This window comes from Ochotona princeps, chromosome 2, assembly GCF_030435755.1.
Source record: "Ochotona princeps isolate mOchPri1 chromosome 2, mOchPri1.hap1, whole genome shotgun sequence".
In the NCBI taxonomy this organism is placed as follows: Eukaryota; Metazoa; Chordata; class Mammalia; order Lagomorpha; family Ochotonidae; genus Ochotona; species Ochotona princeps.
In genome coordinates, this window is record NC_080833.1 from 115,071,741 (window position 1) to 115,097,795 (window position 26,055).

The 26,055-nt window shown below is 49.8% G+C and overlaps 8 non-coding genes across 8 annotated transcripts; 5 read left to right on the forward strand and 3 right to left on the reverse strand.

Annotated features, from left to right (window-relative positions):
- Positions 1–411: 411 nt before the first annotated feature.
- On the reverse strand, positions 412–484 carry TRNAV-CAC (transfer RNA valine (anticodon CAC)). The gene has a single exon. It is a non-coding gene; the product is annotated as a tRNA-Val (tRNA).
- An 11,221-nt stretch (positions 485–11,705) lies between these two features.
- On the reverse strand, positions 11,706–11,777 carry TRNAE-UUC (transfer RNA glutamic acid (anticodon UUC)). The gene has a single exon. It is a non-coding gene; the product is annotated as a tRNA-Glu (tRNA).
- A 6,575-nt stretch (positions 11,778–18,352) lies between these two features.
- TRNAL-CAG (transfer RNA leucine (anticodon CAG)) lies at positions 18,353–18,435 on the forward strand. Its single transcript has one exon. It is a non-coding gene; the product is annotated as a tRNA-Leu (tRNA).
- Positions 18,436–19,382: 947 nt separating this feature from the next.
- Positions 19,383–19,453, forward strand: TRNAG-GCC (transfer RNA glycine (anticodon GCC)). The gene has a single exon. It is a non-coding gene; the product is annotated as a tRNA-Gly (tRNA).
- A 1,496-nt stretch (positions 19,454–20,949) lies between these two features.
- Positions 20,950–21,021, reverse strand: TRNAD-GUC (transfer RNA aspartic acid (anticodon GUC)). The gene has a single exon. It is a non-coding gene; the product is annotated as a tRNA-Asp (tRNA).
- Positions 21,022–21,478: 457 nt separating this feature from the next.
- Positions 21,479–21,561, forward strand: TRNAL-CAG (transfer RNA leucine (anticodon CAG)). The gene has a single exon. It is a non-coding gene; the product is annotated as a tRNA-Leu (tRNA).
- Positions 21,562–22,497: 936 nt separating this feature from the next.
- TRNAG-GCC (transfer RNA glycine (anticodon GCC)) lies at positions 22,498–22,568 on the forward strand. The gene has a single exon. It is a non-coding gene; the product is annotated as a tRNA-Gly (tRNA).
- A 3,017-nt stretch (positions 22,569–25,585) lies between these two features.
- TRNAG-GCC (transfer RNA glycine (anticodon GCC)) lies at positions 25,586–25,656 on the forward strand. Its single transcript has one exon. It is a non-coding gene; the product is annotated as a tRNA-Gly (tRNA).
- The last annotated feature ends 399 nt before the right edge of the window (positions 25,657–26,055 follow it).

The window sequence follows — 26,055 nt, forward strand, 5'->3', positions numbered from 1 at the left end:
CGTTAAGGACTTGGCCCTGAGCCAGCTTGGTTCTGGTCCCAGTAGGAACCCACGACCACTGACGCTGGTACCGCTTCTAGTTCCCACTGTGTCAGGAAAGCCTTCCGGATCAGGGGAAAGAAAGGACACCGAAGGGGCAGAGCGACAGGTACCCAGGGGAGGCTTCTCACTGGTCTCAGATGAAGCGACCTCTGGTCGCCGCCACCGCCGCCGCTACTGGTGAAGGTCGCACACACTGGTCAGGGCCGCCGTCAGCCCCGTGTGCACCTGTCCTGTTTCAAGATATTTCGAAACCGGGGGCCTAGGATCTGAAGCAATCTTGGTGTAATTCTAACAGTGTTCCTCTAAAAAGCGGGGGTGGGGGAGGGGGCGGAAACGAAGGAAGAAAATTTGAAAAAACGGAACAGCTGCTGTTTCCGCCCGGTTTCGAACCGGGGACCTTTCGCGTGTGAGGCGAACGTGATAACCACTACACTACGGAAACTAGCTGGGACAAGGGCTTTGATAAGTAACCCTTGAAGTGTAGTGCTTCGGTACTGTGTCCTGGTCGTGAAGAAGGTCCCGGTTGAGTTTGCCACAGCCCTAGATTGCCCCTCGCGTCGGGAAGCCGTCCGCGAGCAGCGGTCCGGCCGGGGCTGCAGCGTCCACACAGGGCGAATCCGATGGCGCCCCCGCAGGAACCTTCCGACAGGGCTCCGAGGCCTGCGCTCCAGACTTCCGTCAAGTCCGTAGTGAAGTTTTCGGGCTCCTCCGGTTCCCTAAGGAACGCTTGGCGGGCGTGTGGGCCACCCTGGGCTCCGGCCACTCCGGCCACTTGGGCGCGGCGGCCAGTGCGCACCACGGAGCAGGGGCGGCCGGGACGGGAAGGACCTCGGTGAGCGACGCCACCGTGAGGGAGACCGGCGCAGATTTACACAGAATAAAAACACGAGTCCACCTGTCTTCTGTGTAGCCGAGTGTAGAGAGCGTGTAGTTTTCATAACCCTGCTCTGAGGAAAGCATGGAAGCCTGTTTTTATTTTTTATTGGGGATACAATTCTATCCAAGCTTTCACCATTGTGCCATTCCAGGTTCAAATACTGACCAAGTGCTCACTATCATTCATTTTTTCTATGCCTCATCTTGACCCTACTTGATCAGGCTTCTCTCTAATGGAAATAGACACTTCTTTGATAGGGAGGGATAAACAGCTTCACGGACACTTGGAAGGGCAGGTGTGGCAAGCATGTGCAATGAGCGGAAGGCCTGACTCGGGCAGTTTCGTAGGAAATGCATTCCGTCTGCTCAGCAGATCCTACAGTGCCCGGGTAAGGGATGCGTGTTCTGCATTTTAGCCCTTGCTCAGACATGGAGGCAGGTCCAAGTTTAAAGGCCTGTTCATTCCAAATGCTTGCCCCACCTCTGTGGAGTTGGGGGTGCAAGGCTGGGCAGCAGGGACTTACTCTTAACAACAGTAGTGACAAGGGAGTTTCTTAACTGTTAGCATAACCACTATATTTGGCTTCTGTAATCATTGCTTGGCTTTGCTGCATAAAGAACAGGACTGATGCCATGATGGGCCTACGGTCGGGGAGTAGGCCTCAGTCTCACTTCACTTCGAAGTTTCGTTTTCCTCAGAGTGATGAAGTTGACAGGAGGCAACGATCCTGGAGATGGGCCAATCAGGAGCATCCGCACATCCGCAAGTGGCATGTGGACTGAACTGGTACAGGTTGCATGGGAATGTGGCCTACACCGGTGCGAGACATACGTCACCAAGATAAAGACTGCACAGCTTGCTAGAGACGTGTTGTACGTGACTAAGAGAGGATAGAAGACGTTCGTAAGAGACAAGCGGGGTCCTGTCAAGACTCCACTGCGATGGATGAGACATGGACCCTAGCTCAAGCTAGCAATAAAGTTTCTTTGCTTTTACATTGTTGCATGTGGAACCTGTCTGTCCCTGGTTCAGGGATCTTTTGGACCGAACACTTCCCCTACCAAGCCCTGCGTTATCCCTCCCTATCAAAGAAATGTTTATTTCCATTAACTCTAGAGACTCGTGCAGATTCTGAAACCGGAACATTCCCCATCTGGGAGACAGTCTTTTTGAGGAGTCTTTCTCCACTGAAGTTCGGGTTTGCTTTTGCTCGGCAGTGTGATCCCTGTGCCCTAATTCATGGCTCTCACAGGTGTGTGGATTTTGGCCCTCACTAGAATCACAGATAATGCTGAATTCAACTGTTTTTATTTGACTATATGACCACACATTCGGTCATCACTTTCTTGCCCTGCTAATCCTCGCATGGTCCCCATTCCCATCATAAATAGAGGAGGCTAACAGAGAAAGTACTAGAAGACACGACATGATAGATTCTTCGGTCCTTTGTGTTTCGTGGGATGCTTGCTTGTTTTTCACCCAGGGAAGAAGCTCTGTTCCCCAGAAACGAGGCTTCTGGGGCTGTAAGATCAGCTTTATGCCACCTTGAAGCCCCATGCTCACCTTGAGTCTCTCCAAAGTCCCACAGCAGACTGACCAGGCAGCACAATACTAGATACAAATGGGTGACAAGGAGAGGGCGTAACAATGTTTCTTCTCTGACTAAAGTAGTAGGGCATGTCTCCCTGGTGATCTGGTGGCTAGGATTTAGTGCTTCTACCACCGTGGCCCGGGTTCAGTTTCCGGTCAGGAAATCCGCCTTACTTCTTTTCTGGAAGTGGTTACGTGTCTCTAACTTTAGCCAAAGCTCACGATACTCCTCTAAGTCGTCAGTGATTGATACACAGAAACCCTACTGTGGAGTTGAAAATTTGGAACACTCCGATGAGAATGATTAATGTACGGTTTTTCTTTTCTTTTTTTTTTAAAGATTTGTTTTTATTGAAAGATGGATATACAGAGAGGAGGAGAGACAGAGAGAAAAATCTTCTGTTCACTCCCCAAGTGACCGCAGCGGCTGGAGCGGCTGGAGCTGAGCCAATTTGAAGCCAGGAGCCAGGAGCTCTTCCGGGTCTCCCTCCCACGTGGGTGCAGAGTCCCAAGGCTTTGGGCCGTCCTCCACGACTGGTTTCCCAGGCCACAAGCAGGGAGCTGGATGGAAAGTGGGGCTGCCGGGATTAGAATCGGTGCTCATATGGGATCCCGGCGCGCTCAAGGCAAGGACTCTAGCCGCTAGGCCCCGGCGTCGGGCCCTGTACGGTTTTTTTCAATACATCAATATATGTATTCTTATATTAAACAAAAGCATCTAAATGTAGAAAAATTTGATTGCCACAGGCACAGTTTTAACACCTGTTGTTTTCTCTGCATTGATTGACACACCAAGAGCAGTTCCATTAATTCCAGAGAAAATAGGTCTTCCAGGTGGTTTGACCAGATCCATGCAGCTGTTTTCACTGGCAGCTGCTGCCAGTTGGCCCAAGTACCCTAACAAGGGAGTCCATTCAGTTTACTGCTTTCCTCCCCCACTTGCTAATAGCTTTATTGAAATAAAATTCACAAACCATACAACCTGCCCATTTATAGTGTACCATCCAAAGGATTTCAGCATACTCATAGCATTGTGCTAACACCACCACAATCCATGTTCAGACATGGATTCAGATAATAGTTAATAGTTTTCATCATAGAGGTCTTCCACATATTTAGTTAACTTAATTCCTAGGTATTTAAAATTCCTCTCCGCTATTTTAAAGTGGACAATACTTACAATTTCCTTGTCAGCCATGGAATTATTTGTGTACATTAGTGTCATAGATTTGTGTTGATTAATTTTGTATCCTGCTACCCTTCCAATGTCTCTTATTAGTTTCAGTAGTCTCTTGACTGAGTTTTTTTTGTTCTCCTATGGAAAGAATCATGTCATCTGCAAATAAAGATAATTTCAGTTCTGCGTTTCCAATTTTTCGTTTCCAATTTGGATTCCTTTTATTTGTTTTTCTTGCCTAATAGCTCTGGCAAGGACTTCCCACACTATGTTGAAGAGTAGAAGTGACAGTGGACACCCCTGTCTAGTTACAGATTTTAGTGGAAAGATTTCCAATCTTTCCCCATTTATTCTGATGCTGGCATTGGGGTTTTTGTATATGGCTTTTGATTGTGTTGTAGAGTGTTCCTTCTATGCCTATCTTGCTTTTTTTGGGGGGGGGTTTCAGCACGAAGTGGTGTTGGATTTTATCAAATGCCTTCTCTGCATTTATTGAGTTGATCATATGATTTTTATTTTTCATTTTATTGATGTGATGTATCACACTGATTTGCGAATGTTGAGCCATCCCTGCATGCCTGGGATGAATCCCACTTAGTCCGGATGAATGATCTGCCTGATGTACTATTGGATCCTGTTGGCTAGTATTTTGTTCAGGCTCTTTGTGTCTGTGTTCATCAAGGATATCAGTCTGTAGTTTTCTATTCCTGTTGTTTATCTATCTGGCTTAGGTATTAAGGTGATATTGGCTTTATAGAGAGTTTGGAAGGATTACTTCCCTTTGTTGTGGAGAATTGTGGTAAGTTCCTGTTGAAACATTTGGTAGAATTCAGCAGTGAAGTCATCTGGTCCAGGACTTTCCTTGGTTGGGAGGCCTTTAATCGCTGATTTAATTTCAGCCCACTTTCTAGGTCTATTTAGATTGTTAATTGCAGGTAGAGGAATCCACCATGGGAGAAGGGTACGGGGAGGGGTTGGGGGAATCCCAGAGCCTATGAAACTGTGTCACATAATGTAATGTAATTAATAATAATAAAAAAAATAGAAATGTCAAAAAGAAAAAAAAAAGAAACATTTTGCCAGGTAGTTGAAAATAGAATTAAATGTATCAGAGAAGCCCATTAAAAAAAATAGATTATTAATTTCTTCTTGATTCAATTTTGGTGGATTGGATGTGTCCAAAAATCTATCCATCTCTTCTATGTCTTCTGATTATAGCTGCTTGTTCATAATACTCTGTATGACTGAGGTATCAGTTGTTGTATCTCCTTTCTTTTCTCTGTTGCTATTGATGTGTATTTTTGCCCTCCTTTTTTGATTAGTTTAGCTAGTGGATATTCTATTTTGTTAATTTTCTCCAAGAACCAGCTGTTTGATTCATTGATCTTATGTACAGTTCTTTTGGTCTCTATTTGGTTTATTTCCTCCCTTATTTTGATAATTTCTTTTTTCCTACTAATCTTGGGATTGCTTTGTTGTTGTGTTTCTAGTTCCTTCAACTGTAAGGTTAGCTGATTTACTTGATGCTTTTCTAGTTTCTTGACATAAGCACTGGTTGAAATGAACTTTCCTGTTAGCACCAGCTTGATTGTGTTCCATAAGTTTTGATATGTTGATGCCTTCATTTGTTTCAAGCAATTTTTTATTTTCCCCTTTGATTTCCTCTCTAACCCATTGCTCATTTAGTAACATATTATTCAGTCTTCATGTGTTTGCAAGTCTTCTTGGGTGTTTTGACTTCTTGGTCTCTAGCTTCACTCCATGATGGTTTGAGAAGATGCATGGTATAATTTCGATTTTTTAAAATTTGCTGAGGCTTGTTTTGTGGCCTATACCATGGTCAATTCTGGAGAAGATTCCATGTACTGATAAAAAAAAGAAGCATTTTCTCTGTCTGTAGGATGAAAGGTTCAATAGATGTCAGCTAAGTCGATTTGCTCCAGAGTTTGGGTGAGTTCTGCTGTTTCTTTGCTGAGTTTCTGTCTCTTTGATCTGTCCACTGATGTTAATGGGGTATTAAGTTCCCCCACTATGATCTATTGGAGTCTATTTCTCCCTTTAAACCCATTAATATTTGTTTCACATAGCTGGATGCCTTGGCATTTGGTGCACATACATTTATAATGGTGAGCTCTTCTTGTTAAATGAATCCTTTGATCATTATATGGTATCCTTTATTTCTTTTTAGTGTTTTTCACATCAAAGTCTATATCATCTGATATAAGAGTGGCTACACCCACATGTTTTTCCTTACCATTTGCTTGGGATATCTTTTTCCATCCTTTCACTTTCAGTTTCCTTTGATCTTTGTTGGTGAGCTGTGTCTCCTGTGAGCAGCAGATAGATGTTTTGTTTTTTGATCCAGTCCTCTAATCTATGGCATTTGATTGATGAGTTTAATCCATTTACATTCAATGTTCTATCATTTCAGCAATGGATCGTTCTTTGATTTAGTCTTCTGTTAGCCTTTTAGTGGGATATTTTCCACATTTGCCTTTGGTTTTGGTAGTTGCTATTCCTTTTCTCTTTCACAAGAACATCTTTGAGTATTATTTATAGGACAGGTTTCCAAGAGGTGAATTCTTGGAGTTTTTCTTTATTGTGGAAGAATTTTGTTTCATTTTCAAAGACAAAGGAGAGATTTTCAGGATACATCATTCTGGGCTGAAAATTTTTTCCTTTAGACTGTAGAATATGTCACATCATTCTTTCCTGGCCTGTAGTGTTTCATCTGAGAGGTTAGCTGTGATTTTGATTGAGGTTCCTCTATAGGTCACTTGATTCTTTTTGCACATGCACATTTAAGGATTTTACCTTATGTTCAACTGAAGAAAGTTTGAGAGCTTTATTATCATGTGTTTTGGTGAGGTTTGTTTTTGATTAACTCTTGGGAGTTCTGTGACCCTCCTGTATATTGTTTTATAATTCTTTCTTCAGATTAAGAAAGTTTTTGTTTATTATTTCATTAAATACACCTTTAATCCCAGCTTCTCTTTTTGTGCCTTCTGGAACTCCCATAATTCTTTTTTTTTTTTTTTTTATAATCCATTTTATTGTATTGTTGTTGACAATCTTTACATAGTTAACTATAGTTGAAGGAAAATCAAGAAAGAGAAGAAAAAAAAAAAAAAGGTTCAGGGGGATAGGGAGGTGGGCAATGCTATTATGTCCATATTGTTTCCATCATGTATCTGAGGTAAAAGGGGATATTGAGGGAGAAGCCCCACCCGGTTTCCCGCCCACCCCAAGTCCCGGATGTGGGGCATGCTCTGAGATATGTGCTCAAGTGGAGTTAATAGTTCTCCAGTTATGAGTCACTGCCAGTTTCGCTCGATGAGGTGGTCCACTGATTGATATGGTCCATCATGAAGTCTCCATTTGTCCCATATTTCGCTGCCAACATGTAGCTGAGATGAATGATTGTCCTATTCTGTCTTCTGTCTTTTCTTGGTTAGAATTCTGAGTCCAGCAGTTCAAGTGGGGAGATCTCCAAAGATACTTTGAGGTATTCCCAGACCAGATTCTTGTATGTTCTAGCAAGCACAGGGCCCGGCACAGTCCATCACCCTGATCAGCTGGTGGTTGCAATTGCTGTGTTGGTTCTGTTTTCAGTCCCGAGTTGCACTGGAACCAATGGGTGTTGCAGTCCAGTCTGGTTCGGCCCTTACATCAACCAGTGGGAGCTGCAGCCTAGTCGGGGTGACCCACAATAACCCCCACCAAGCCTGCCCCCTACCCTGGTTTGCCAATTTGTGTAGCAGAAGACCAGTCTGTCCCCCATCCCATTTGGCTCTGGTACTTGTCAATGGGTATTAAAGCTTAGTTCTATCTAATCGACTCAACCATCCAGCCCTCACAGATGTTGTTGAGTGCCTCTGTCTAGCCATCCCAGCCCCCGTCCTAGTTTTCATGCCCTCCCACGGGACTAGTGACCCAAGAGGGGGGAACCCACTTTTTCCCTCCCAGGTCTCTCTGTCCCGGTTTATGCACTCTTTAGGTGGTCCTGTGATTTGACTCGACAGAATTAGTCCCCAGTGCCAGCTTCTGCCAGCTGATGCTGTGGCCCTGATCTTGTCCACATGCAGCGCACAGGTGTTGTAGCCTTGCTTAGTCGTGTCTGTCTCTATCCCAGCCAACACTCTCCAGTGGGAGTGGTTGTCCAGCGAGGGGACCAGCCCCTTAACCCCCCCGCCAGCTCTGCCCCTCCCTTCCTGGATCTCACGTGTGCTGGATGGGTGCTGCATTCATATCCAGTACAGGCAACCACGCCCTGGCGTTCCAGAATGTGTACTGGTTTTGTCACAACCAAACCCGGCCCATTCCACACTCTGTTCTGGTGATCGGATTTGCCAGAGGATGACATGAACTGATTCAGCCTGGCCTGCTCCTGACCCATGCCGAATGCATGCCAGTGGGAAACTTTCCATGGCCTATTCTGGGCTGTTTCCAATCATGCTTCTCGCGCTTACCTGCAGGGACTGTGTCCTGCCAGAGGAGTTGCCCAGGCTCCTCCATCAGAACCCCTCCCTATGCCAGATTTTGCGCTTTCCAGGGGGTTCTTGAGCCAACCCTACTCAGTTCACCTCCTGTCCTAGCAGGAACAGTGGCTTTTCCTGGCTGGCTTTCACCCCATTCTGACTCTTGTTGTTGGATGTTTCAGCCCAGCCATGGCTCGTCCATACCCACATACAGCTCACACATGGCTCAGAAGGGGATTGAGACCCAGCCTAGTCAGTCCCACATCTACCCTGTTTCTCCATAACACCAGATGGTGCTGGGATCTGAGCCGGCCTGGTGCATCCAATCCCAGCCCACACTAGTGCCTCGGGTGACTGCAACTGTTTCCTAGATAGAACGCAGCCCCCATTCCAGCACATACACCCCTTGGTGGGAACCTCATCCCAGCTGTGGCATCCCAGATTGGGACCGTTCCTAGCTGTAAATCACGCACCTGCACGTGGTTGCTCCGAGGACCATTAGGTGCCAGCCTGCTACACAAGCCGGAGCTTATCTTTTACTTGATAGGTGTTCAAAGCTCAGCATTATTAAGGGATTGGAAGTTCTTCAAAGGAAGAGTTACTGGCATTGGGAATCTTTAGGATTGACTCAGATCCCAGAAACAGTGGGGTCACTCTAGAGCTATCTCAGCAGCGATTCAGATGTCCAATACCCCAGAGCTCCCCGGCCGGGCGGCCAGCAGGCTCAGCCTGGCGCCAAATGGTGCATTGGCCGCACGGGCCCAGCCCGCCATGAGCCATGGGCACATGGCGGACTGGGTTCGGGATCCGAGCTAGACGTCCTCTCCCGCAGCCCTCGGCTCGCCTCTGGCAGCCGGAGGTTAAATCCTGCAGGCCCGAGGTTGCGCCCCTCCCCAATCCCGTTCACCCACCACCCAATGAGGGTGTTGGGTGGGTCCCGGACATGCCCAGTCACGGAGGCCTCCCCCCTCGGCGTACTCACCCCAGAAGGAAGCAGGCCGCACCCAGGCATGTCCGGGCCCAGCCCGCCATGAGCCATGGGCACATGGCGGACTGGGTTCGGGATCCGAGCTAGACGTCCTCTCCCGCAGCCCTCGGCTCGCCTCTGGCAGCCGGAGGTTAAATCCTGCAGGCCCGAGGTTGCGCCCCTCCCCAATCCCGTTCACCCACCACCCAATGAGGGTGTTGGGTGGGTCCCGGACATGCCCAGTCACGGAGGCCTCCCCCCTCGGCGTACTCACCCCAGAAGGAAGCAGGCCGCACCCAGGCATGTCCGGGCCCAGCCCGCCATGAGCCATGGGCACATGGCGGACTGGGTTCGGGATCCGAGCTAGACGTCCTCTCCCGCAGCCCTCCCTCCCATAATTCTTATGTTGGGCTTTTTAGTCATTCTTTTAATTCTTAGATACTACTTTTTTGTAGCTTGGCCTAGCTCTGCTTCCAGCTTTTTGTTTATTTTGTCCTGGTGACAGGAATTATCTTCCAATTCTGATATTCTTTCTCCTGCTTCATTCAGTCTATTTTTGAGACTCTCCACTTTGCTTTTGCCTGACTGTATGCCTAACTTTTGACATGTCAGCTTTCATTTGATTCATTCCCTGTGTGACATATTTCTTAAATTCCTTGAACTCCTGTATTATGTGCTTCTTATCATTGGTCAGAAGCTTTATAATGAGTTTTCTGAATCCTGTGTCCCTCTTTTTCGCAATGTCTTCATCTGTTAACTCTGAGGATGGTAGAGGATTTTGCTCCTTTACCACGAAGTCTTGTAACATTCATTGTGCCTCTGTCTCGTCTTTTAACTTTTGACATTGCTATTCTGGTTAGCAGATTCTTCTCCTTAATGTAGGTTTCTGAGATGTATTACCTACAGATCTACAAGTTAATTTTTATGTTCAATCAGTATCCCAGATTAGGAAGATGCCAGTTGTCCCAAATAACTGGGGTCGGTGGCGCTGATCTTATCTACACATGCTTGCCGTTAAACTTGAGTGCCACCTGGAGTTACCCTGGACAGAGGATGTAGAGTGCCACCATGGAACTGTTTTTGTTTTGTTTTGTTTTGCTTTGCTTTGTTTTGTTTTGTTTTTCCTGAGGAGCCTGTGCAGTGCTCTAAGCTAGAAGTGCTTTTGTTCCCAGCTTAGTGCAGCTCAGCTCTCCTCCCTTCAGTCCAACAGTGCCTGTGAAAATGGCTTCTAGATTTACTTTCTATCATTAGAGAATGCCTATCTGAACACTCCATATCAATGGAACCACACAATCTTCTTTCACATATACATCAGTACTTCATGCCTCTTTGTAGACGAACACTACTCCCTGGGAGCATATGCCACATTTTATTTAGCCACCAGCCAATAAATAATTCAGGTTGTTTTCATAGTCTAGTTATCATGAGTCATGCTGTGATAGTATTAGCATACAAATTCTTGCATGGACATATGCTTCCATTTCTGTTAGGTATACACATTCCAGAAGTGAATTTGCCAGTTTGTGGTCACTCCATGTAATATTTTGAAGGGTTGTCCAAGTGTTCTTCAGTATGGATGCACCAACTACATTCCTGCTAGGGGACTGGGAAAGTCCTCTATCCTTACCAACACTGTCTGACTATGGATTTATTACGGACACCTTGGTGTGTACTAAGGAATTATTTTGTGGAATTAACTTTCACTTCCGTAATGAGTAATGATAACATGACTCTTTCTTGCATTTAAAAAAAAAGATTTACTGATGGAATTTTGAAAGCAAATTACAGAGAGAGAGAGAGAGACTGAGAAACATCTTTCACTTGCCGGTTCACTTCCCAAAAAGATGCAACAGCCAGGCTGAAGCCAGGAACTTCTGGGTCTCCCCTGTGGAAGCACTTGGGCTATCTCCCCTGTGGAGCACTGTTGCTTTCCTAATCACATTAGCAGGGATCTGGATTAGAAGTGGAGCAGCCAGGACTCCAAGGTCACTCATGTGGGATGCTGGCATAGCAGGCAGGGGTTTTACTCACTGTGCCACAACACCTGCCCCTTTATTCTCTTTCTCCTAATTTATTTAGTTTGACTTAAAAAGGAAATTCTTTTTTTTTTTTACTTTTAAAAATTTTGTTTTTAATATTGTTTACATAGTTTGAGAGGGATACATACCCCTGGGGGCTCTGAATAGGGTGGGAAGGATTGAGATATGGAAGAATGTGGGTGGGGCAAATGTTTCAGTTCTTCTTTATTTTTATAGGTTACTTAAAAGGTGAGCTCACAGATTCATATGGGTCACGTTCGGGGATGGAGTCTGTCAGAGGAAAGAGGTGAGAGAGAGGGAAATATTTTCCCTTCCATTCTGTGGAGAGAGAACCACTCTTAACCTGGTGTTTTGCAAAACTGAGAACCCATCTCTAAAAGATAATGAGCAGTTGCTTTATTTGTAATGTGACCTAGAAAATGCATTACTAATCTCTTACAGGGGGCAACAGTCTGGGACTCCCGTTACTTCAGGATGGCCTGGGATACATTTTTAAAGCATCCAACCTTTGCTACTTGGAACTAAGAAAAACACATTCCCTGACCGGGAATCGAACCCGGGCCGCGGCGGTGAAAGCGCCGAATCCTAGCCACTAGACCACCAGGGACTGCCAAGCACCTGCTGCAGGCCATACCTTCTGGAGAAAGTGATAGAAGTGATCTCAGTGCATCTTAGAAAGGTTTGTGCCTACCCGCAGAATACTTGAATCCATGTGAATGGTGTTGGGTGTAGTGACTGTGCATAAGTTCGGGGTGTCAGGAAGCGTTAGTGGTAGGAAAGTTGAAAGAAAGATCGTGTCCAGCTGCAATGAGAAGCTGGATAGATCACAACACCGTAATACATGGAACATCGGCCTTCGGACAAGTTACAAAATACACCACTCTAGTACATTGATTTCTTGAAAACCAGCAGGCACAAAACAAACAAACAAACAAACAAAATCCACTGAGCTCCCTGCTGTTTCTTTATAGCAGGAGCTGAGGTACTGGTGTGAAAGATCAGGCATCCAGTACTGATCTTGTTACAATGACGTTATTTTCAAATATTTAAATACCTATCATCTTATTTTGGAAGGCAGATTTGAATGGAGAGAAACAGAAACAGAGAGAGGTAGAGACAGAGATCTCCCATTGGGCGATCCATTCCCTTAAATGCCGACGATTGTCGAACCTGAACCACTTTGATCCCAGGAACCTGGAACTCAGTTCAAGTCTCCCACATGCGTCGCCGGGACCTTTCTAACTCCAATCCAGCTTAGAAGTTAGTGGTAACTGCTTCTTTGTGTCTTTTATTTCCGTATGAAAGCTTGTGTACCACTTAAAAATTGTCTGAAAGAACTCTGCATATTCTTCTCTTACTAACCTCTTTTACATCCGTTTCATTCTCAGGTCCAGGCAAGATCCTATAGGGATAGAGATGGAGTTTTTGCTGTCCTTACAACCCTTTCAAATGGTGCAGATGTCTTTGGGTTTCTGTAGCTGTGTAGTAACTGTTGTGAGAAGTGAGTGAGGAAAAGTCTACAGCTGTTTTCTGCAGTGCCAATGTCACCTGCAAAGGCCCACTGGAAAGACGCACAATGGACTCTTGCTTTGGGGGAGACAAGTACACGTGCCCCAGTGACCTCCCCCTCTGCCCCCATGACAGCTAGATGTGCAGTAGCAGGTCGGGAGATAACACAGGGTATCCTCATTGATGAGGATGCAGGATTCCCTGGGTGGACTTGAACCATCCACTTTCCAGGAAACATCCAAACATGCTGATTGCACCAGAAAGCCAGCTCACATGGCTAATCCTTACAGATCATGTTTGTAGGCTTTTACTGAAACTAACATTCTTGCTGCAGGGATTTGGTTCTCCTCACCCTGAAGCTGAAACTCTACATGTGACTTACATAAACTCTAAAACCCAGAATTTCAAACCACCCACACTGCATGACTTGGCAAGTCTGCTTGCTTTCTTCCCAATTCCTTAGTGATGCAAAATGACTGCCTCTTTCTCTCAAAATCGAGGTTTAGAGTAAAACCAAGTTCACCACTGACTTGAGGAAATGGAAAATGGTGTGAGAGTGGAGTGCCGTGAGTGAGAGTGGGGAAAATAATTGCTGATACGAATTTGGGATCCTTGCATGCTGGGTCAGGCTTGATGTCTTTACTCTGGCACATTCTTGGGTTCTCACATTTTTATGTCTGCATTGTAAATGCAAATTGTCAGTGGCTTTTTAAAATAGGTAGGGAAAGTAGGACAATGAGCTGGGAAACTCTCCCTTAATAGGAACCTACAGATTAGAGCAGGAAGAGTGCTAAATATCCCGTGGAAGGCAGAACAACATCCGAGGATCCAAGAAACAGAGCTGGTTGAATATGCCAGCCCCCAATCTGTCTTTCCCCACTTGCCACAGACATTCTAAAATAACCTGAATGGGCAGTGACTCTCCACCAGAAAATCACAGCTTTATCTCTAGTTCTGTTATAGTTGGTGCTACACTGAAACATCAAACTGTTTACCGGCCAATCATTTATTTATTTATTCATTTATTTATTCTGTAAAGGCAGATATTCAGAGAGGAGGAGAGAGAAAAAGGAACATCTTCCATCCATTGATTCACTCCCCAAGTGGCCACAACAGCTGGAGCTGAACCAATCTGAAGCTGGGAGCCAGAAGCTCTTCCAGGTCTCCCACGTGGGTGCAGAGTCCCAAAGCTTTGGGCTGTCCTCGACTATCTTCCAAGGCCACAAGCAGGGAGCTGGATAGGAAATGGGGCCGCCGGGATCAGGACCGGTGCCCACATGGGATCCCGGCCCGTGCAAGGAGAGGACTTTAATCACTACGCTATTGGCCCGGGCCCCTGCCAATTATTTTTAATCAATAAAATCCATGTTATTAATGAATGTAATCTCCTCTTGTCCTTTGATTTTCTCCAAGTAGTTAGCCCTTTAATGTTCCCTAAAGTTTGGACCATTTGACTAGTGCCTCCTATGAGGCATTCAAAGGTTCCTGACCATCAAGGATACTAACTTAGCAAGAGAAAACAGGACAGCACATAAAATATGGTCAGTCTTTTGAGATAGCCACACTTTGTTGACCCCATTTCCAAGACTAGATCTTCATAAAACAAGAAATAATGGAAAGCCACTCCCTGACCTGGTGATCAAGCACACCAGCTGGAAGACGCCAGCATTCTGGCAGACTTACTGGTGAAGTTTACTGTGAGTGCAGATTCAAGAAGCCTTTATGAAAATCCTGGCACCACCAAATTGGGAGATTCCTCCTCATCCTCTCCAACCCCCTTAATCTTCTTTCCAGAGAAAGCCTTGGATTCAGAGTAAAGTTCATTACTGGCTTCATCATGACCAACTAACTGCAAGAAAATAGAAGAAAGCGTAGCTGCAGAACCTTCAAAGGGTAAGGGGAACTGAGCACTACGGACTCCACCATCCGAACGGCAGGGAAGCACACACTAAGGCACCATGCCCAGCTCAAAAGAGCAGAAAGAAAGACCACAGCAGTGATAAACACCAGTGTGCACTGCCTGTTACTGTCAATGCAAGGATCACCCCAGGGGGAGAAAGAATGCATGATGCCAAGAAAAGGACAAGTGAGCTGGGTGAATAGATGCTACCCTCTCTTCCTTTTATATTGTCATACTAATATTTTTATGGGCATTTTTGATTAACAGACAGTATTTGTACTTTTATGCAGCATCGTACGATGTTTCAACACACCTTGTTGTACCCGATGTGAATGAATGGAATAAGGCAATTACATTTGCATTTCCTTGTCTGTGTGGAAGCCTGCTAGCTCCCTCTTGCAGGCCTGTGTGCTATACGCATGCAGTGCTGTGGCCACACGCTCCCCACTCTGCAGTGGAACATTGGAATGTATTACTTCTATATGATTACGTCCCCCTTCCCTTCTCATCCTCTAGTAATCACTAGTCTATGTTCAGATACACTTTCAATAAAATTGGCCACAAATGAGAGAATTTTGTGGCACTTGCTTTTGCGTTTGGCTTATTTCACTTAACAGAATGATCTCCATTTCCAACTATCTTGATGCAAATGCCAGGATTTCATTTTTTAAAAAAGATTTATTTATTTTATTGGAAAGTCAGATTGACAGAGAGAAGGAGATACAGAGAGAAATATTTTTCATCTGCTGGCTCACTCCCCAAGTGGCCACAGTAGCCAGAGCTGAGCTGATCCAAAGCTAGGAGCCTGGAGTTTCTCCTAGGTCTCCCATGTGACTGCAGGGTCCCAAGTTATTGGACCGTCCCCCACTGCTTTTCCAGATCGCAAGCAGGGAGCTGGAAGGGAAGTAGAGCAGCCAGGATACGAACCAGTGCCCACAGGGGATCCTGGCGTATGCAAGGTGAGGACTCCAGCCATTAAGCTACTGCACTGGGCCTGATTTCCTTTTTTATGACTACGTAATATTCTCTTATGTACATGTACCATATTTCCTTTATTCGTTTATTGATGGACATCTAGGTGAATTTCAGATCTTGGCTACTGTGAGCACTGATACAGTAAGCTTGGGCATATAGGTTTCTCCTTATATGCTGAAGTCATTTCTTTAGGAAAATACAAAGAGGAGAGAAAGCTGGTCCACATGGCAGATCTACTTTTTAATTTTGGAGAAACCTCCTTAGTGCTTGCCATTTCAACTGTATTAATTTGCACTTTCACAGGTTTTTTTAATGTTTATTTATCTTTATTGGGAAGGCAGAGTTACAGAGAGAAGGAGCAACAGAGAAAGAAAGTGAGTGAGTGAAAGAATCTTCCATCTACGGATTCACTCCTCAAATGACAGCAACAGCCAGAGCTTAACCGATCTGAAGTCAGGAGCAAGGAGCTTCTTCTGGGTCTTCCCTGTGGTTGTAGGTGGCCAAAGGGTTGAGCCATCCTCTGCTGTCTTCTCAATACTAAAGCAGAGAGATGGATCAGAAATAGAGCAGCTACTGGGGAATGAGGTGCTGGTACTGTAAGATGGATTAGCTCATTGAGCCACTGCATGGGCTCCTCTCTGGTTTTTAATTGCAGTCACAATGCTAGTGATATCTAATCAACCTTTCCAAGTAATATTTCCCTGTCTGTTTCCACTGCCAGACATCTGGATTCAAACAACCTTATTTGTGGCCTGCACTCTCTTCTGTGTGCACATTGTTTCTACCTGATCCCGCACCCCCAAATTGGCAATGGTATGGGTAACCACATTGACAAGTTGTCCCATGTCCAGGGATGGCCAACCAGCGCAGAGGGTGCAGACTGCAGCACGAGAACCTGCATCCCTGCAGTGAAAACGTCTCCATCTGGCCGGCGAGGCATGGCATCCAGCCCTTCACATGCCCAACTCTTGCAACACTTCCTGCAGTTCAGTAAATGACTGCCACCTCCTGATGGCTCCAGGAAAGTTCCAGAATTAGGTCATACCACACATGCTTCTGTCATAATCCAGTCTACAAAGGAGTGATTTCCTGCTGTGTGACTGTGGTCTGGGTAGAGTCAGGGCCTCCAATTTTTCCATTTGTAGTCCCAACAGCAAGAGCCTGTCCACGCCTACATCCCATAATTGGGGCAGCAGGTGAGTGCACAGGTGGAACTTCGGGTGCTCCACCACTTGAGGGGGTTCTGCAAGCTGCCTTGAGAAACCCTCTGTTAGTCTGTATCATTCAGGTGCTCCCTGAACCAGCCTGGAGCAGGATCAGAGGCTCAGCCCTGTCCTTGACATTGGGGGATTCAGCCACTGAAGCCCCAGGATCAGCTTGGGGGAGTCAAGACTCTGGGTGGAACTCAGAGGGCTGAGACTTCAGTTTCCAGGGTACCAGTGGTGTCTTCTGGAGCCTTCCACCACGCACACTGCAACTCCTGCACTCTGGTATCTGCAAATAAGCTGGTTTCTTTTGCGAGGCAGTGAGAATTCCACCCACCCACCCACCAATGCAGCCCCTGCCTCCACCAGGCGCCTGTCTTTTCTGCTGTGTCTCCCAACGTATGCAGTGGGTGAGTCATCTGCTGTGGCCCACCAGGTACACAAAGCTGTAACCACAGAGCACCCCATGCTGACAGCTGGCCACCCCAGATTCCTGCCTTCAGGCAGGAGGGTGGGGACTCCACCCTGGCCTAAGGCAAGTGCTGGGGAGACATCAAGTAAACACAGGAGCTCAGCTTCCAGAAGCCAAAGAACACCTGGGCAGCCGTTGGCAGACTCATGCTGCTTTATGTTCCTGGCTGCAGGCAAGCAAACAAAAGGCACTCTTGTTCAGCTATGCCTATGGCATCTTTTTTTCAAATTTTAGCTTAAGGATTTACTTATTTATTTGAAAGGTAGAATTACAGAGAGAGGAGAAGAGACAGAGCAGGACAGAGACAGAGAGATCTTCCATCTGCTGGTTTTCTCCCCAGATGGGCACAGCCACTCTCAGGTCAGTAGTTTCTCCTGAGTCTCCCACATGCGTGCAGGTGTCCAAGAGCTTGGGATATCCTCTGCTGTTTTATTCCCAGGCACATTAGCAGGGAGCGGGACGGAAGTGGAGTAGCTGGGGTTAGACAGGTGTCCACAGGAGATGCTGGGCGCTGGCTTTACCTACTATGGCACGGCGTCCCGCCTCCGCCGCTTGTATCCCCTGCGGCAGGCATCCTGCATACACTACAGGTAATAGTGGCACGGCTGTTGGACTTACAGTGGATCCACAGACCCGATCTCAAGCCATCTTGCTGCTCCTGGGCCGTGTGTGCTGGACACATGTCCGCAGGCACGTGTCCTCCTTCATCTGGGCCACCGAAGCCGCAGGAGACAGACCGCACGCACAGGATCCTTCAGTCACCCGCTTCTGCTCAGACTCAGACCTGTGGGTCTCACGGAGGTCGCAGCCACAGCCACTGGAAGAGGGAGCCGGTCTGGCGCCCGCGCAGGACCCGGCTCTGCAGACCGGACGCCTCCTGGTGCTCTGCGTCTGTGCCAGAGATCGCCCAGGGCCGCCTCTGCGTCGGAGTCCTACCTACCTCAGTTTCCTGCCTGACAGGCGGGAACAGTCACCCCTAGAGTGAGGACAGCGGCAATGTGGCGAAACTGGGTACCGGCCACAGCTGCGGTTTGGCGACGCCACAGGACGTGGTGTGAAGGGGCTGCAGCCTTGGCTTGTTAGAATTATACTAGAACACTTCACCATCCTTTCCGGCAGGTGTCAGGATGGCCGAGCGGTCTAAGGCGCTGCGTTCAGGTCGCAGTCTCCCCTGGAGGCGTGGGTTCGAATCCCACTCCTGACAGACTTAAATTTTGGCTGCCAGATTGGCACACACACCACGACGTTCAGCGAAAATTTTCTTTCTCCAGTCTTCCTTAACCCAACTGAGCAAGATCCTCCCCTTCCTAACAACTCCCCAGTAGGCCCAACCACTCCGGCCAGAGTCCTGTCCCTGTGTGTGGACCCGCCAGTACCCGCAGCTGCACAACAACCAGTCGCTCTGACAGCCCGCCTCTGCACCCTCCTCCTGCCCCCTCGAGAGGTCGCGGACCCCGCCCTGCTACCCCGGGGCCACGGGGCTCCCTGCCTTCGGAGTCTCTCCCTGCGCGCACCCGACGTGTTTCCCCATGGGCAGCGCAGACATGGTGCGTAATGGTCAGCTGAGTCCCTACGTGCCCGTCACCCAGGCCGCAAACCTTGGGGTCTTCCGCAGGGACCAGCAAAATTTCTACAAATCACTGCATCCCAACTCGCCAGAGGGCTGACTGGAGTGGGCGCAGCGAGCACAACCGCCCCCTTCCCTGCGCTCTTCTCGGCTGTCCCTAACAGCAGACGCAGGTCCTGTGTAGCCGGCTGAAGGGCCTCTAGAATCAGCACGAGGGCCCACCGCCAGTCACCTGTTCCGATGGGCACCAGGACTCTGGGTTTGGTTTGGCCAGGCACTTGATAGCCCCTGGCATCCCCGGCCCGTCATCTCAGGACCCTGGAAGCCAGTGACTGCACACCATGTAATGGCTTCTCTCTCTCTCTCTCTCTCTCTCTCTCTCTCTCTCTCTCCCTCCCTCCCTCCCTCTCTCTCTCTCCTGGGTCTACCTTGCCCTCATACCCACTTCTGCAACTTGTTTGCATCCTTCCTGACCCCTAGAGGAGTCTCTGCTTCTGTGCACCAAAATGGAGTGGCTGGCCACAGCACAGTGTGTGGACCATGTCCTGTCCAGTGTCCATCCCTGAGGAACAGCACTAATTGTTGCATGGGTGGTTCAGTGGTAGAATTCTCGCCTGCCACGCGGGAGGCCCGGGTTCGATTCCCGGCTCATGCACCTTTGTGTCCACCTTAGATGGTGGCCTCTCCTTTTCAGACCAATGTCATCCTTTCTCTCTTCTCAACCCGACCCTGGAGCCCAGCGTTCTTCCCCACTCAGCAAAACGCCTTTCTAGTTTTTTTTTTCTGCCTCATCTGCAACTGTTCAGCCATCAGTGCTGCACTTCAGACCTGTCTGTTCTGCTTATCACTCCACCCCTTCACACTGCTGCCTAGCCCACTCGCCTCCCCACACCCTGCTCTTAGAATTATTTCAACCACACTGGTGACTTGGTTCCTCAGGTCTCATTCCCATAGCTGGAATGACTCTTTCCAGCAACTCTGCACTTGACAGTCAATCACGCTGGTCAGAGATCCTCCCATGGTCCTGCCAGAACCCTCCATTCCTGCCCGAGTATCGCTGAGCTCGGCATCCCAGTGTCCCACTGAACTGTTGTTTTGTCCATGAAGAACCTTAGACGGGGCAAGTAGACTGAGCTCTGCACTTGGCTTGCGCAGAGTGGTGAGAGAATGACATTGATTGGGATGGATCCGGAGACCGACAGCGACTTAGAATGACATGTGCTTGGGCTCGGAGGGGGGAACCAGAAAAAGCTACTAATCAGTCAAGGAGCCAGCCAGGAACAGTAACCATGTGGATTGGTTGCCTGATAGTGTCCTATGCGCGTGTGCATGAGTGCGCAAAGGCAAGCAGGTTTGCTGCTGGTCATGGGAATACAAAGACTCCCTCTCAATGCGCATGCGAGCACAGGAAGACTAGGACCCAGGTAAGGATAAGAGGGATGGAGAAGGGGAGAAAAAGGCCTGAAGGTGGTGAGAATGGCGGAAAGGGTAGCCTGGGTGGTGGTGGATAGCTGGGACTGCACGGAAGAAGCTAACTACTGTGTGCCAAAGCAGGCTGCTCTTGGACTTCTCAGATATTCACAATTTTTTCTTGCCTTGCCACACAAAGCTGGTTTGCTCTCTGCAAGGGTTGCCACAGCTCTAGAGCGAAAAATAACGCATTGGCCATGCGTCAAACCCAAGCCAACTGCTTGGAAGGTAGCTATGCCTACCACTGTACCACCAACACCTTCAGCCGTTGCATTGCAGTTCTCAGGAGTGCTATACCGCCCACTGCAGCTCCCTGCAGCCATGCCAGACCAGACCCTGCCAGCAGCTCCGGGCTGCTACAAGGCAACCAAGGAGAGACCACGCGATGCCCCATCTGCCACCTCCAGCGGAATGCTCTGTCCCCTCCCGCCAGGAAGCTCCCACAGCCGTCCGCATTCCGGCCCTTTCCTCATCTGCCCACGTCCTCTTTCAGGGACCCTTCAACTGCCCTGCTGCTCCTGGGTTGTGCGCTTGGGACGTGCAGGCAGGCAGGCATTCAAACCTCACCTGTCTCGCCCAAACCCATCACAAAGCAAGGCCAGGAACCCTACAGGCAACTCCAACTTTGCTCCGGATATGAAACGCAGCCAGTAAAAGCTGAAAATAAAAATGCTCAAGCACCTCCCCGTCGGGGAATCGAACCCCGGTCTCCCGCGTGACAGGCGGGGATACTCACCACTATACTAACGAGGAAAGCACGGAGACAATGAGCGGATTAACTCCACTTGACCCACGATGCGCGCAGACACCAGGCCCTCTCATCCCCCATTGGTTCTCGTTTGAATCTCGGCCAGGGCCAGCCGCCTCCGTCACCCCCAGGCTTCTCATTCGCATCCACAGAACAGACCCTCCTCACTCCCACGCAGAACCCAACCCATAGCTAAACAGTCAGCATGTCCCCGTGGCATGAAAATAACCCACTAGAGTATCTCGGAGAGAAGGTAGAGGAGGACGAGCGGGAGGAACGTCAGAACCGGGACCAAGAGGCCGGCAAAGGAGCTGGAAGCGGTAGGAACACTGCGGCGAGGCGCTGCTGGGACAGACACCGCCCGGCGTTTTCCAGCCCGCCACCTGAGGGCGCACAAACCCTGGCAAACAGATGCGCTCTCCCGCTTCCCAGCTGGGCGAACAAGCTTCCTCTCCACCAGATGTCAGGATGGCCGAGCGGTCTAAGGCGCTGCGTTCAGGTCGCAGTCTCCCCTGGAGGCGTGGGTTCGAATCCCACTCCTGACAGACTCAACTTTTTTGAATCTCTCTAGGGTTCACACTGGCCTGGACCCGGTGAGTCCCCAGCCCCGCGAGCCGCAGACCCTCTGCATGCGGCAGGCCCACAAGACCCTCACATCTCCCCCACCGCCGTTTTTAGAAATGCCTCACTCCTTGCAGCTACGGCGTGGTCCATCTCCTCTCGCTTCACCCTAACAATACGTTCGATTCCGCGACCGCGCTACACCTCAAAATCCAGCCCGCATAGCCTGCACCGCACCCCATCCCACCACAGCGAGGCACCAGTCCGAGGGCCCCGACATGATGTGTGGCCATCTCTCTCAGCTGCTGAACGGCCAGTCACTCTGACAGCAGTCTCGCTGGCCAGCCTCTCTCCTGCCTCTGGCCCCTGCCTGCCCCCTCGGGAGGTCGTGGTCCCCGTCCTGATCCCGAGGGATGCTGGGCTCCTGCTCCTGGGAGCCTCTCGCTGCCCGCACGCGCTCTCTGCCTCTCCACTGGGCAGGGGCCAGGGTGCAGCCCAAGCCCTGGCGCCTGTCACTGTTCTTTCCCTGGGGACGACCTGAGCGACACGAAGTGTCCCAGGGCTGCCTGGGCTGTGTAGCTGCGAACCAGCCAGGCGCGCCCAGCCATTCTCCAGTTCTCAAAGACCCTGACAACCGTGCCCATCAACCCGTCAACACCGGGTCTACCGCAGGTCATCTGCTCTCACCAGACTGGCACCATGTGCCCCTGGTCACCAAGCGCTGGGAGGCAGGGACCCCGCAGCATGTAGTGAAACTGTGCTTTCCTTTATCACTTTCCCTTTCTCTCTCGCCGCCTAAGCGTGGCAGCCATCCTCAGCCCTGGATGTGAGCTGAACCTCTCACATGCTGAAACGGAGCCGCTGTCCCTGTGCTGGCCACAGTCCAGATCTAGTGGCTGGTGAAGAACAACCCCAGCAGTGCATGGGTGGTTCAGTGGTAGAATTCTCGCCTGCCACGCGGGAGGCCCGGGTTCGATTCCCGGCCCATGCAGCTCCTTTTTAGGCCCCCAGCCCCTATGGGCACACGATTGGATACACTGCACACAGGTGGACTACCATCTCCCCACCCTGACTGCACACTGATCCCCAATCCAACTGTGCGCCTCCACACAGAAACTCAGCTTCCCTCTGAGGCTGTACCCTCAGCCACATGTCACACACATGCCTTTCCCTGACTCACCTGCTGCTGACACACTTCACACCTCACTTCTCTGCTGACTGCAAAGCATTGGCTCACCGGCTCGCCTTCCCACACCCCTACTCTCAAAATTATTCAAAGAGCCATCTCCTACAGCTGGTCCATCACATGGGCGGACCTGACCTACCAGGCACCCTGGGTTCCTCCTGCTGGCTCCCAGCAGGTATTCAAGCACTGTCTCCCTTGGGGGCCCTGCTTTGAGCCTTGAGCTGGCTGCTATGCCAGCCATAATGGACATCTTCCTCCATCACTGACAAGGAAGCCTGCACCACACACCCCAGCACAGTGACCTCTGTACCTCCTGTGAAGATGACCAGCCCCACCCCCAAGTCTCACCGGGGACAGCTCCACACCTAACGGTGCCCTCAGAGTCCTGCGGGACCTGTTGAGCCTGAACCAAGCCCTTTGCCCATGAGGGACCTTGGCACACACAAGGAGACTGAGCTGCATCCTTCTCCCTGGACAGAACTGTCATTGAGTAGGAAGGAGATGGGAGGGATTGAGGGACTCACAGCCACACAGAGTGAGGGTCTGTGATTAGAACAACAGGGCACAGTTCCAACCCCATGAAAGCATGGCTGGAACAGGGAGGGATCTCATGGATCTGCTCCTCGCCCTTGGGCGTACGTCCTCAGTGAAATCTGAGTGTATCCCACCCCCACACAGCCCTTGCCATCGAGGCTGTTGGTTGTGTCCCCACCCTACCCAGAATGAGGCTCCCTTAGCTCCTGGCCAGCTGCATGCACTGCCCCGTGGTCCATCTCACCAGCCCTCCCAAGTGTGGTAAACATAAGTGTGGTAGCAGTGAGGTCTGAAGTGCCCAGAGCAGAGCCAGTCCAGATGTGCATTGGAGGGAGGTCCAATGCCCACATACCCAGGTGTAATAATATCCCAGATGGGAGCTCTGCAAGCTGGCTTCATCCTGAAGTGGAAACCCAAAACTCTTGCTCCCAGGAGTAGCAACATCACAAACCCACCAAGGCCCTGCTTGTGGCCCAACCAGTAGGTACAGGCTCCACCTTTCATGGGTTTGAGGCTTGCCTGGCACAGGCACCGCTGCTGCAGCACAATTCTAGGGCACTGGGTGGCCAGGGGGCTGGGCTAAGGGAAGGGATGTGAGAAGGTGGGCTGCAGTATCAGAGCATATGTATGTGCCTTGAGTGGATTAGGGGAGTGTGACACCAGCTGAGAGCCTGCAGTCTGTGTGTATGTGTGTATTTGGTGCTGATGGTGGACTTTTGAGTGAGATGCCTGATTCTATGTACAGGTGTGTGCTGATCTGCGTGCATACAGGGTGTGTCACTCTCACTGGTGTGTGTGTGTGTGTGTGCTTAGAGCTACACTGCTCAGTGTAACTAGGGGTGGGTGAGCTGCCAGGCATGAGGGAAGAAAGGAAGCCCTGAGCAGCATGGAGGATGTAGTGTGGTGCGGGCAGAGGAAGCGCAGGGTAGGAGCCCAGTGAGCTGAGGAGCACAAAGCCCAAGGTATGAAGTTGGCAAATGGCAAAATGGAGCAGAGTTGGGCAAGTGGTAATTGAACTTAGATTGCGGCGGCGAGAGCACCGAATCCTAACCACTAGACCACCAGAAAACAGTAAGGCTTTCTCTGGCATGCTCCAGTTCCAGCTAATGCCTGGTTGCCAACCGAGTGCCTGGCTGTTGCTGCTGCTTTGCCTGGACCCTTGTCCACACTAATAGGCTTACTCTCCCACAATCCTGTGCCCACGTCCACGCACGAAGGCTACGTCCACACACACCGGGGGCGGGAAGCCTGTTGGGCAATGGGCCAATGACCTCCACCTGTGGCCCACAGAGGAATCGGAGCCGCTCAGGCCGGGCACCCCCGATACCCTGTGTCTTGCTCTGACAGCTACTTCTTTATCGGGAAACTGAACCCCGGCATTCCACGAGATAGGCGGAAACACGAGCCACTATACAAGAGAACTTCAGCTCAGCCAAGCTTACATCAATGCGCACGATCCTGTGGTCAAGATGGCCGAGTGTTCTAAAGCGCCGCATTCAGGTCGCAGTCTCCCCTGGAGGCTCAATGAATTTGTAATCCTACTCCTGGCAAAAGCGCTTCCTGGCGCTGTCCAGCTCGGCAGTGTCGCGCTGTCTGCTACCCTAGCGACAACAGGCGCCCGCGGTCCACTGCGCAAACTCCCGTTCCAACACTTCGGTTCCTGACGCAGCCTCATCTTTGGTGCCCATCTGCTGACCTCCTCCTGGAGACCGTGCGACCGTGTGCTAGCCATGCATCCTCCGGCACTGACTGTGCACATATTCAAACCAAGACACCCTCCCAACCCCATACACCCCGTCATCCCGCAGGCAGGAGAACTCCCGATGTGGCCATGAGAAGCTCTCCCGGGTTCCCATGTCAGCTCCGGCTCGCGGGAAGAGCGAGCCAGTAGCTCTGACAGCGGGCCACGTTTGCACCGCCGCGCTGCAGCTCCACGCACCCAGGACTTCCCGGGAAGCTCCGACCCAGCACGGCAGCCGCGGCTATCCACACAGGACCTACCATGGGTCCCCTGCTCTCACCAGGACCAGTTCTGTCCAGGCTCCTGGCTTCCTCTGCCATCTTGTGACCCTCAGGCATGGGGCCCTAAGTGTAAGCTCCCAGCATGTGGTTCTCTCTCTGTCTTCTCTGCCCCAACTCTGCATACTGCTGGCAACAATCCTAGGCCCTAGGTGCCGGTTGTTTGTACCCTGCTCCGTGGTTGTACTCTGAAACGAAGTCACTGCCCATGCGAAAGTGCTGGCCGTGGTCCGGATCTGTAATGGCTTCTGAGAGGACAACCTATGGTTGCATGGGTGGTTCAGTGGTAGAATTCTCGCCTGCCACGCGGGAGGCCCGGGTTCGATTCCCGGCCCATGCATTTTCTCATTGATTTTTAGTGGTACAGCTGGGACCCCTTCTTCTCCATCTGCAATTGGTTCAAATCTCAGAACTCCCCATCTAGTGGCCCAGGCTGGTCCCCCCCATGTACTTTCTCCTCTCTTTTCCTGGTCTCACCTTGCCACTACTCCCATCACACATGCTGTGCCTCATATCTCATTGGTCTCATGACCACTGTGCCACATTGCTTTGTTAGTTCACCTCCCCACACCCCATTAACAAAAATTATTCTGAAAGCTTGAAATTCCAGATGTTGCAGAAGTCAACATCTCCTCACTATGACTGTATTTTACTCCATTATCTACCCTAATCAGGCAATCCTCATTCCATGGGGGTGCCCTGGGAGCCTCCTCCGGCCTTCAGGAAGGGAGCTGTGTCG